Here is a 12,747-nt window from a genome sequence, read left to right as displayed (position 1 = left end):
TAACTTGATAATAGGTCCGATTGATCGTATTAAAACTTCATAATGTTACCTGGGACCTAAATGCGAAATAAATCACAAAAGCCACTCTTAACGGCGGGCGCGATTCGCGGTGGGATAGAACAGCCGTTCGGCTGATAAACCGCCCAGCCAGCGACACCACACCAGGCTTTGCGTGCTTTGCGTGCGTGTACCACTGCGCGAGGACTATAGGCATTTGAGTTCACTGGCGATTGTCAGATTTGTTGGCTTGGAGGAAAACGTTTCCGACTATGGCCAAAGAGATCCGGGTTCGATTCCCGGCATGGGCGGTCTATTTTTTTTTTTATTTTTTTTAATTCTTGTTTACTATTGTTTATTATGAACGTTTTAATGTTTTATTTTACTGTAATAGTTTTTTTTAATTGTGTAAAATAAATAAATAATATATATTTTTTTTTAATCCAAGTGATCCGGGTTCGATTCCCGGCATGGGCGGTCTATTTTTTTTTTTAATTCTTGTTTTACTCTAATAATTTTTTTAATTGTGTAAAATAAATAAATAATTTTTTTTTTAATCCACGTGCACAAGACAAAAACTTTCATACTGGGGGAGCGTACTCGGGTCCAGCGCCAGCGTTTTTTATCATAACTGTGAAGAACAGAACGGAGATCACTGTCGAAGTCGGCCAATCTGCAATCATTTTCGTCTCGCCAACACTGATCTCAAATTTAGATCAGTGCTCGCGAAAAACATATGGGAGATAACTCTGTATTCTTGTTTTGATAGATTCGCGCAATAATTCAGCATGCTGTCAGAGAGAAACTGGCAATAGCTGCACGGACCGATGATTATCAGAATGAACCTTGCCAGGTCTGATATCAAGAATATATGACCCACAAGAAAGTGCCTCGGGACGTCTTTACGACATGTCGTAAAGCAGAAAGTGCACACGAAGAACAAACACTCGGGTGTCGTAAGGTGACATTGTCAGCACAGTTCCCATGGCAAGAGGGTGAACAACTTGTCAATGTTTCGTCCGAAGCAGGGGAAAAAAAGAAGTAGAAGAAAAAAAAGCTAGGGTAGAAAATATGAACTTGCTAAGATGTTACATGTAACATTCAAGCTGCTAAGCCTTTTTTTTTACACACAGTTTATTTATTTGTGGACTCGGTGAGATCATGGTAGCGTAATTACCTGTTTCTTTTCCAGGAGAGCAGATAGTTAAAGAAAATTGCCCTCGTTGGAGTAATCTTACTCAAATTTTCTTTCAGAGTTTCGATTTTTATGAAGTATAGCAATTCTCATTTTCCTTGTGGTGATAATTGTGGTTTTATTTCTTTTCCGGTTTTATTTCTTTCCGGTATTTTTTGGCACATTGATATATGGAGGAATAGAGGGTTCGTGTGCGCATTTCTGTCCACTATACGGCCAAACGATATCGTTACAGCAATCAACATTGTTGTCAAGCAACCTGAAAAAGTCAAACCTTTATATGAAAACCGGTCAAACATATCAAGACTAGTACAGTATGTTGCCACCTTTTTAACAGAAGTAGAACTAAAGCAGTTCTCAAGTTTTAGCTATCGGTTTACAAAAAGTATCGTTAATTTTGAAGCTATGTATACGTTTTGACAACGTTCTATCCTTTTGTGTTTGCACATTTTTGATATTTGATATTACTGGACCTTGGTGTGTAAAAAAAGCAGTTGTATGGTTTTAACATTACCGGGTCTGTGGGGATTGAAATATGAAAACTTTAATGAGATTCAGCCTGTTTTGTTGTCTTTCCTTAAAGGCTGACATAGTCCTATCTAATTAGTTTAATTACTTCCAGGGCTTTTCCCATCGTTGCGGGGATGTATAAATTAAGCTTCCTGCAAAGTTTTAGGTTTGAAGTCCTTACCAATTACGAGAAATAATTAATTCTTAATTGCATTGTTTAGCAACAGTTCTCCAGGACTTGGGCTATTTTTAGACCGTTGACGTCACTTCGTGACGTTTCGTAAACCAAAGATGGCGTTTGAGACTGTTCTGTTTACATTCGACACTATCAACACCACTTTGCAATACTGAAATAATTTTTTCTGTGTTCGAAAGCTACAGCCAATCGTTATTATATCCCCTTAGGTACAGTTTTATAATATTATTGGCACATGTAAACAATATGAATTAATTAATGAACGCTACAAATATGGCAGCCTTTAATTCTTCGCTCATTTTCGTTCTTGCAGGAATGAACAATTTCAAGCACTGATTTTGTCCCAATCTCCAGACATAATGATGCAACACGAACATAGGCGATTTACTCTAACTTGACTGAATTATGTAAAAATAGTCAACTCAACTACAATCACATGTTCCCACCACGTTTTTCTTCCTAAGGCGCCTGTATGTGTACAACCATGGACCACCACCTTCCGGTTTGTGTCCGGCCCTGGTCCTTTAAAAGGCGCCATCCTTCTCGAGTAGGCCATCGAGTGTCGCCACCACGAACCTGTCAAGGATTTCACGTGTGATTAGAGCATCTTTACAATTGGACACATACACACAATCAACAGTCTCAATGCTTTCTGTGCAGAGTTGCAGGTTTTGTGTGTAGTTCTTATTTTGACACCCATGTCAATCTGCAAAAGTAATTCAGCAAACAATCCCACTCTGTACGGAAATAACTCTGTCGGGTTTTGTATGGGTTATGATAGAGTGAATGCTCTTGCTTTTATTAAGGCAAACCTTCCACACGTACTCCTTGTCAACTTGTTTCAGACGCACCCCTCGCTAGTGCCTGGCCTATAATGTCACGTGGAAAGTTTACATTTGTAGCACATTAACAATAATGTCCCATATACGATGATGTGTTTGTAGTGCTGTCAATTTGAAAATACGAACGTGGAATAAATTGAAACTAAATTTAAAAAATAATAATACTAATAATGTCCCGTATAGATCATGGCTATTTGAGAGGACGTGAACCCTGAAAAGTCTTTCACAGCCCATAACCAGTTACAGAGAAATTATTTGTGAAGGGATGCTCCAATTCCGTGTTAAACCCAGGACATATGTGTGACTTTGCATATGGTCGCTTGCATGAGAAAGAGGGTGCCTTTAACAGGGTGGTAAAGCGGAGCTCATTCGGGGTACGGGTATCGGTGTGGATGGCCCTTAATTCCTGGTCTGTGTCGGGTGCGAACAATTTACGACAGGATATCAAAGACAGCGAGCAGTTGTCGGTCTGGGTGGTGAACACCCTTATACACTGTCACAAAACCTTAGCCCTATTCCGTCTGTCTGTGTCTCTTCTCACAGTCCTACAGAAATCTGTTGGGACCGACTTCCTACAGTCATGTGGACATCATGTTAGTCTGGGCGATGAACACCCTTTATAAACTGTCACACAATCTCGGCACTATCCCGTCTGTTTGTGTTTCTTCTCACAGTCCTACCGAAATATGTTGGGACCATCTTCCTACAGTCATATGGACATCAATGCCACCCTAAAAACTGGCCTTTTTATTTTTAGGCGGGCTGGGTTTTATGTATATAGTGTATACTGTTTGAACGTATGGGAGTACAACTCTCGCGATGTATGCGGGGCAGAAATAATTGTTTCTTTTTTCTGATTAAAAAAACGAAGCACATCTGTTTTGTTGTTGTTCACTAAAAGCACAGTTGTTGAACTTTATACCACAACCAGTGACAGACGCAAAAACAGTGTGGACTTAAGACCCAGACTTAAGCCGGAAAGCATAAACCTCCAAGGCCATAACATTGCTGAAAGATGGCAGATTGTATTTCGGTAATTGTCTCGTACACTTGCGAGGTTGACAAAAAGGCACGTAAACGAACATGTGGGAGCAGGTGTTTGAACTTTCATGTCTTTGGCTTTTCGGTATTTGTTCTTTTTGGTGCCGGGTTTGAATGCTTCTTTGTTTTGTTCCTCTTCTTGTATTTCTTCTTCCTGTTTGTCACCATCGTCGTCGTCGTGGTTGTTGTCGGCGTCGTTATTTGCATGTGCGTGTGTTCGTGAGGGGCCGCGAAGGAGGGGGGGGGGGGGAGGGGGCACGCTGAATGGTTTATAGTACTTAGTCCAGAAGCGCACATATAAACAACGGGGGACGGGGATCAGAGAGAGAGGAAGCTTCAACTCTCGGATTTCATTATTTTATTTGTGTGCATGCCGTTTTCACTCTTTCTTCTTTCCTTCTGGGGCGGGGAAATAGCTCAGTCGTTAGCGGCGCTGGCTTCAAAACCAGTTGTCACTATTGGCTTGGGTTCGATCCCCACGTTCGGCGAGGCCGGATTTCTTTCCCAGAGTCAACTTTGTGCAGATTGTCCTCGGTGTCCGAACACCCCCCGGTGTGCACGCATGCGCTTGATAAAGAACCCAAGTTCACAGCGAAAGTCTCAGGGCTTGGAAACATGAATACACGCATGCAGGAAAAAAGAAAGAAAAAAAGGGTAGCGCCGTTTACTGCATGGCAGCTCGCTTTCCTCAAGGAGAAAGCAGGCCGAATTTCCATGAGGGTAACCTGACAGGACTATATCAATCTTATCCTGATCCTTATACATAAGTTGACCTTGGAGATCGGAAAAATGTCCACCCTTTTTGACCAGCGTCTTACCCACTAGGCCACTGCGCCTATTTCTATTTTGTTTTCATTAGTCGACAAGTACAGATAGAGCTGTCATGGACAGATGTAACAAAATGCGTTTCGTATGTGTTGCAGGGTGGACAACACGCAGGACGCAGTTCTGTCCTCACTAAACCAAGGTCGGGAAACCAGTCAGCGGGTCGTGTGCAGCGGTGGGTCAGTCGCCACGCAGAGTCATAATCCAGGGAGCGCTCGTGCTCAGACCAGTGTCTGGACAGGCTACTCAGTGCCGTGACCTTTGAGAATGTTGCTGGTCACGTGATCTTTGAAGATTTGCCTTGTCACATGACCTTTGAGAGTTTGCTAGTCACGTGACCTTTGAGAATTTGCTGGTCACGTGACCTTCGAGAATTCGCTGGTCACGTGACCTTTGAGGATTTGATGATCAAGTGACCTTTGAGAATTTGCTGGACATTTAGCAAACTTTTCCATCGAAGCTGTTCCCGTTTCATCCATCGGTTGATAGAATTCCCCGTGTGAAAAGTTGAGTGGGACTGAGCGCAGTTAGTGACAGCATTGACTGGATCATCTGATAAGCATTCAGCCAATCAAAAGCACAGGAACCGTGTCTGATCATTGGACAAGTCACTTCCGTTTTGTATCGTCATAACTAACATGAGTTAACGCCCTTCGGGGGTCCTGATTTGGCCTATTATGGTCCGCTGGACCCGAAAAGCAACAGCTAACTAACTAACTAACTAACTAACTAACGCCCTTCAACGGACGTCAGGATAAATAACAACACACTATAAGGATGTAGAGGGTTGTGATAAGTTTGTTATTTATACTGCTTGTATTAAACTACCAAATACACATCATACAAGTGCTTTTATCAAGCATGGCTTCTTTTGAAGAAACACTTCCTTGTTGCTCCGTTATTGAGTCGCGCTGCATTTGGGAACAAAACAATTTGCTTTTGTAAAAGCATGACTGATATGGACGGAAGTAGGCCAGTTATTACAAAAGACGAAGCCGACCACACCGTATGTCCTTCGCCGTGTGGTCCAACGTTTTTCGCCAGACAAGGACCTCTTGTCAAGATTTTCTGCTTTTTCTTTGGTAAATTGAAAACTTTGTGAAAACCTCGCAAAACTGTCTGCCAGTTTTTAGGCATGCAGTCAGTACCTGTTGGTGTGGTCAGCCATGTCTTGACGGACAAGGACCCTTGTGGTTGTGTAGCCCCAGCACCTGTCTCTCCAAGTGTCTACTTGTCCCTGGCCGCTGTCATGTAGCGTCGTTGCTTCTGTTTGTTTTGTACACGGTTGCTGCTGCTGGGCGTGTGACGGTCAGAGACTCATGCCTGGAGTGGGGGGTAACTTTGCAAACTGTCTAAGAAACAAAGGGACGTAAGCGCTCTAATGCATAGGACATGTGAGTAGGAGAGGGTTTTGCAGAACATGTCTCCTGGACCTTAGAGAAAATAAGCATTGAACTTGAATGAACAAACGACTTTTATCCACTACAACTATACAATAACTTTTTATTATTTGGAAACACGCTGTCGCGCGGCAGAAGGTTAGTTGAGGTTTGAGAACTTCTCAAACTACTGGGAACGACTTTTTTGTGGTCATTCAAACAAAAAAGACAATGTGCAAAGGAAGGAAGTTTTTCAACCAGTGCTCCAAGCTACTGAAACCTTTCATATAAATACCAAACAGTTTAAACCCGTAAAGAGAAAAAAAATTGAAAAAGGAATGAAAAAATGTAATAAAAAAAGGAGAAAAATGTTGGTCGTCGCCGCCATGGAAACGGACTGCACGTTTACAGACTATACAGGGCTTCGTGGTGCGACAGTTACGACTCTTCAATGAAAGTTGTATTGACGTGCTGAGCAGGGAAATTTAGGCGGACGCGTTTTGAGACACTTGCACATCTAGATCGGTTAGGAATACTTGTTCGATCTGTCCCACGAAGAGGCATTGTTATTTGTGAGAATAGCTGTTCGATTTGTCCTAAGAAAAGGCTCTGTCATTGGTTCGGTCTGCCCTACGAAGAGACTTTGTGATTTGTGAGAAGAAAAGTTCAGCCTGTCTCACGAAGAGGTATTCTTAGAATCAATCAATGGCGGGATCATGCACTGATGCAGTGACCCAATTTCCTTTCGAAACGACAGATGAGTGAACAGCTACCTCAGAACAGAGAAGCTTTTACACCTGTTACAGCGCTCTCTTTACTGTTGTGGACCAGGACAGAAGACTTCTACCCAGTGCACAAACTTACCCAGTCAACATCATTTATGGCACCGGACACTGACATTCTATCAATCAATCAATCAATCAATCAATCAATCAATATGAGGCTTATATCGCGCGTATTCCGTGGGTACAGTTCTAAGCGCAGGGATTTTTATTACTTTAAAAAAAAAAAATTTATGCGATTTATTTATGCCATTCTACGAACACATACGCCGCGTAGTTCGAAGTAAAGGAAGAGTACTGAAAAGTGAAGACACAAGTCAAGTGATAAGAGACTGAATGAAAACACAGACAGCAAGGGAAGCACCACAGCGAATAATAGTGAAAAGAGAAGCGAGAAATCAATTGTCAAAAGAAATACGTGCATCGCACCGTTCGTCTATGGCAAGCAGATTGGTAACTGGATGACCTATTTTAGAAAGGAGACCTGAAAAGCAACATGAGAAATCCTGAGTTAAAAAATATAAGAAGAAGACCCGGAGAGGAGAAGAGAAACGAGATGCGAGAAATCAAGTGATAGTCACTAGAGAAAGACGACCAATGCACCGACAGTCCATGGCAAGCAAAAAGGTAACTGGATAAATTATCACAGAACTAAAAGAGAACTGAAAAGCAGCATGAGAAATCCAGTGATTAAGGAGAAGAAGAACAAGAAAATTGGTTGATTAAAATCAACATGGCCGAAGCAATGTTTTCATAAAAGAAGCGGTATTGTACGGGCACATGTTGAATTTGGGTTACATGTGTTGCAGAGTATTTGAAAATCCGTAGGCATAAAAACATGCAAAGAAGAGTGATAGGTCCCTGTTGTGAATATAGTCAAGTGGATAAATTGATTACTTATGTTTCACACTAGTTTTGCTGTTAGAGTGAGGAGACGGTTTGGCGGTCGTTGTAGGTTATCATGCAACTTTAAGGGCAAGGCGCATGGTGCATGTTCTTGTGATCGTTTTGATGAAAGCGTCATGAAGAGGGTGTTACAAATACCTGTACATTTTGTTTTTGATGTTTGGTCTTCGTTGTGGTGGTTGTAAGATTGTGATGTGTCTTACCAACGAGATACAATGCTATTTGGGACATGGTAATAATTGGTTGCCGGTATGGACGATATTCTGTGCTGTTACGGTTTGAGATTGTTGGCAGGGGTGAGGAAAAGTGTGACCGACTCAGCGCAGAGATGATCGAAGAGATTGTTTCGTAGTCTATTAGTGTTGTGACGAGCGTTGGCTAATGGTAACGAGTACATATGTGTGTAGTTGTATTTGACCATACTATGCCGAGCCTTCAAACAGAACATTATCCAAATCAGTAGGTTGAATAACACTGAGTACGTCGTCAGCTGACGCCGGTTGGTGCACGGGAGAGTCATTTGTCAAACCTGAAAAGAACAACAACGCAGCCAGCGCAATTGCCGTGCACTGACGACCACGCACCGGATCAAAAATAGCACAACCTTGATGTAAATTTGCAAGTAAACTTCTCCTTACCATCGTTGCTGTTGAAAACTGGCGCGTTCATTGACTTTGAAGCAAATACGTAGTCTTGGGCCCAAAGACTGAAGACCAAAGTGCTTTACCCCACTTCTGACCCGAATCACCCCCCTCCTGCTAGGTACACGTGCACTCAAGTTAACCTCTGCTTTGACCTGTGTGCCAGGAGTCGGATGAGAGAGAGAGAGAGAGAGAGAGAGAGAGAGAGAGAGAGAGAGAGAGAGAGAGAGAGAGCGAGAGCGAGAGAGAGAGAGAGAGAGACACACACACACACACACACACATAGACAGAGACAGACATAGAAAGACAGAAGCGGAGAGACTCAGAGGGAGACACAGACAAAGACATACATACAGAGAGAGAGAGGGAGAGAGAGAGAGAGAGAGAGAGAGAGAGAGAGAGAGAGAGAGAGATAGAGAGAGAGAAGAAAAAACCCACCTGAAACTGATCTCGTGAGAAAGTTAACAAAACGAGACACGTCAGCTCTCCGAACGCATTGCAATAGATGACCGCTCCTGCGGCCATCAACAAGAGAGAAGAGAAAAGAGCAGCGAGAAATCAAGTGATCGTGATGAGAGAAAGACCATCAAACCAGCGACAGCCTGAGACCAGTGCCCGAGTGACTGATGGTCCTGGGGCATGCAGCCGTAAAGAAGAGAGGCAGATTGGCCGTTGCGGGTATCGATACAAGGTCAAGGTAAGCTAACGTGTTGTGTTAGTGTGTGTGTTAGTGTGTGTGTTAGTGTGTTTGTTGGTGTGTGTGTGTGTGTGTGTGTGTGTGAGAGAGAGAGAGAGAGAGAGAGAGAGAGAGAGAGAGAGAGAGAGAGAGAGAGAGAGAGAGAGAGAGAAACTGCCCGCATTTAACCTGTTTCTGTTGTGTCGTTCTCTGTCTGTCTGTCTGTCTGTCTCCGCTGTCTCTATGTCTGCCTATCTCTGTACTGTCTGTCTGTCTGTCAGTCTGTCTATCTGTCTGTCTGTCTGTCTGTCTGTCTCTGTCTCCTTGCCTCTGTCTGTCTGTCTGTGTCTCTCTCCCGTTCTATTGTCTCTTTCTGTATCTGCCCCCCTCCCCCCCCGCACCTTTGGGCTGCACTAGCAGCCATTGTACACGTCAGAAATTACCAAAACAAACAAAGACATCCATAACAGAGTCTGCGTTTTTACACACAACTGCACTGTCAATATTGACTAACAAATATCGCGATCATTAGCAATTGCTCATTGTGGTTTTTTCTTTCGACACTTGTGGACACTTAGTTCATTACATTTAGTTCTTGGACATGAAATGGGTACCAACCAGGATACCCAATAATTATGGAAACCAAGAAAGGACAAAATCGTTTCACACAAAAATAATGCAGATCACGTTCACAATTTTTTTTATATATGCTATATTTTTCATATAGGATTATACCGATCAAAATGTTGGGAAGGAATATCTAGTGCGATTAGCTTAATTAGGGTAGGATGCAAAAAGAACGAAACACCCCGCCTATTGAAGGAAGAACCGTTTAAACTCAGCGCAGACACACACTGACGGAGAGAGAGAGAGAGAGAGAGAGAGAGAGAGAGAGAGAGAGAGAGAGAGAGAGAGAGAGAGAGAGAGAGAGAGAGAGAGAATCACGCATACATACAGACAGGCTGGCTGAGACACGGACGGGACGGACAGACATGCACACACAAACACGCTCTGACACACAAACACACACACACACACGCACGCATACACACTCACCGTGCACACACACACAAACATACACACTCCCACACACACACACACACACACACACACACACTTTTAATACCTGAACCACAATTCTTGTCAATTCATGGAAGAGTTTTGGCTGTTTTGAGGCACGCTAGGGACAACAACTCATTCTGCGATAAAAAAAACAAATTTAAAAAAACCAACAACCTGCAACTAGTTCACTATGTTTAAGTGCAGCGAACTCCCGTTTAAATGCTCTGCGTTCATTTTGCACGTTCTTGGCTTCTATAATAGACTGTTGATTTTTTTAATTTCTGTGCTGTAACACACTATGCAATCTACCGACTTTTTTCCCCAGCCGACCGATATTGCGGGGGGCGCTCTATGTGTCACAGGGCCGTTGTGTCACAGGGTCTCTGTGTCACAGGGCCGTTGTGTCACAGGGCCGTTGTGTCACAGGGTCTCTGTGTCACAGGGCCGTTGTGTCACAGGGTCTCTGTGTCATAGGGCTGTTTTGTCATAGGGTCGTTGTGTCACAGGGCAGTTGTCATCTTCATCATCGTCATCATCGTCATCATCATCATCATGATCGTCATCTTTATCATCACGTGCTCATGTTTTCCAACCTCTTTTTGTTGTTAACTTTTAAACTTTTTTTAATTTTTTAATTTTTATTTTATAATTGTGTGTCAAGGACAGATTGTAAGAAAAGGCGTAGCCTTAAATCTTAATCCTTGTTAAATAAAGTTCAATTCAATTCAATTCAATTCAATTCAATTCTCTCGGGCGTCGTGTTATTCGAACGCGCGCAGCGCGTGAGAACATGTATGTATTTGTGCACATGTGTGCGTGTGTGTGTGTGTGTGATTGGGTGCGTGTATATAAGCCGCGTACGGGCTTGGACAACGGGTACAGCTAGTATTTAGATAAAGTCGCTTTAGTCCCCGTTTGTGGATGTAAGCTCGTTGTTTGCTGTATAAGGTACAAACTACTTCTGTCTAAGTCCCAACACGATTAGTGCATATCGGACGGCAAGAGAGCTGGATTCTGTAAGGGGATAAAAAATGAGACGCAAAATAGTAGGCCTAAGTTCTTCTGTCAACATAAGGCACAAGTCCTGCAGAAATATACAGGAACCAAAGGAACCACCAAATAGAGTTTATTGCTGGCATAGTATAAGATAACGACAAGCAGGGAATACATCACTGAGCGAAGTGGATGCAAATCATGATTCATCTTGTCATGATATTTAGATTTCTAGAACATAAGCCTTTACATACACACACACACACACACACACACACACACACACACACACACACACACACACACACACACACACACACACACACACACACACACACACACACATACACACACACACACACACACACACACACACACACACACAAAACCAACAACAATTTTTTTATTGATATAATTTTTTTGTTGGGGGGGGGGGGGGGGGTGGGATTGGTTTCAACCAAAAAATAATGAAAATTCGTCAGAATCACATATGCAGAGATCCACCCATAAAGTCTATAAACTGAGCTAGATATAAAGACAAAAAATAGAAATTCCGGGTTTTAAGTATTAACCAGTATTGTAACAAAAGTCCTATAAAAGAGGCTTTGAGCGCTGTGACACAACGGCCCTATGACACAGAGACCCTGTGACACAACGGCCCTATGACACAGAGACCTTGTGACACAACGGCCTTGTGACACAGAGACCCTGTGACACAGAGACCCTGTGACACAACGGCCCTGTGACACACAGACCATTCAGTGTGCCTGTGACACAACGGCCCTATGACACAACGGCCCTGTGACACATAGAACCAGGGATTGCGTTTACGCACGATTTTTGCGTATTTGACGCATTTTAAAAGTCGCTGACGCGTTTTTTTCGCCGCGCCGCGTAAGCCATACGCAAAAATATTGTAACTTTTTCTTGTCTTCACGCAGCGCTTTTGCTCTGACTTAATAATCACCCGATCCTGAAACTGACTATAGGGCTCGAAAAGTGACGACACACATGAAATCTGCGCGTCAAAACTAAAGTCCGTTTCTTTTTGCATCGAAGTATCGCAAACGAACGTAACGAGGGTATTACCAGATAATGTCTTGTCGGATAATGAAACAGACATTAGCTGCTCTCCCATCTCGCGCTTCCAAAAGGCGGAAAGTGTGTCTAGTCGTATTAGAGCGGGAAACAAACTCGCAAGGCCCGAAGGTTGGAGACAGCAGGGGTGTTATTCGACAGGCGTGCGCGGAGTTCGACAGGAAAACTCGCCGTATTTAGGTAAGGAGTGTCTTTAAGTCTTTCGTGCGTGTTGTGTTTGTGTCTGTACGTGTTTTCGTAGTACGCAAAAATATTGGTCCGTGACGCGTTTTTTTCGTTTCGTTGCGTATGACTTACGCGTTTTTTAAAAAGCTAGCGCGATCCCTGAGAACCGCTCCCGATATTGCCATAGCTACGAGTGGGTGCACACACTAGATTGCCTTTCGTCTCACGCATGTTTTCATGCACGTATAGCATAGAACCTCGTGTGCGCGCATACACACACGCACACGCACTCATACACACATAACAGCGCAAACGCACACACCCACGCACCCACACGCTTGCACGCACTCTCCCTCTCACTGTCCCCCTCCCTCCACCATGTACACACACGCACACACACACACACAAACACTCACGCACGCACGCACGCACGCACACA

Source organism: Littorina saxatilis, linkage group LG2 (assembly GCF_037325665.1).
Source record: "Littorina saxatilis isolate snail1 linkage group LG2, US_GU_Lsax_2.0, whole genome shotgun sequence".
Lineage (NCBI taxonomy): Eukaryota > Metazoa > Mollusca > Gastropoda > Littorinimorpha > Littorinidae > Littorina > Littorina saxatilis.
The sequence above is the reverse complement of the archived record's forward strand: the minus strand, read 5'-3'. Positions refer to the sequence as shown.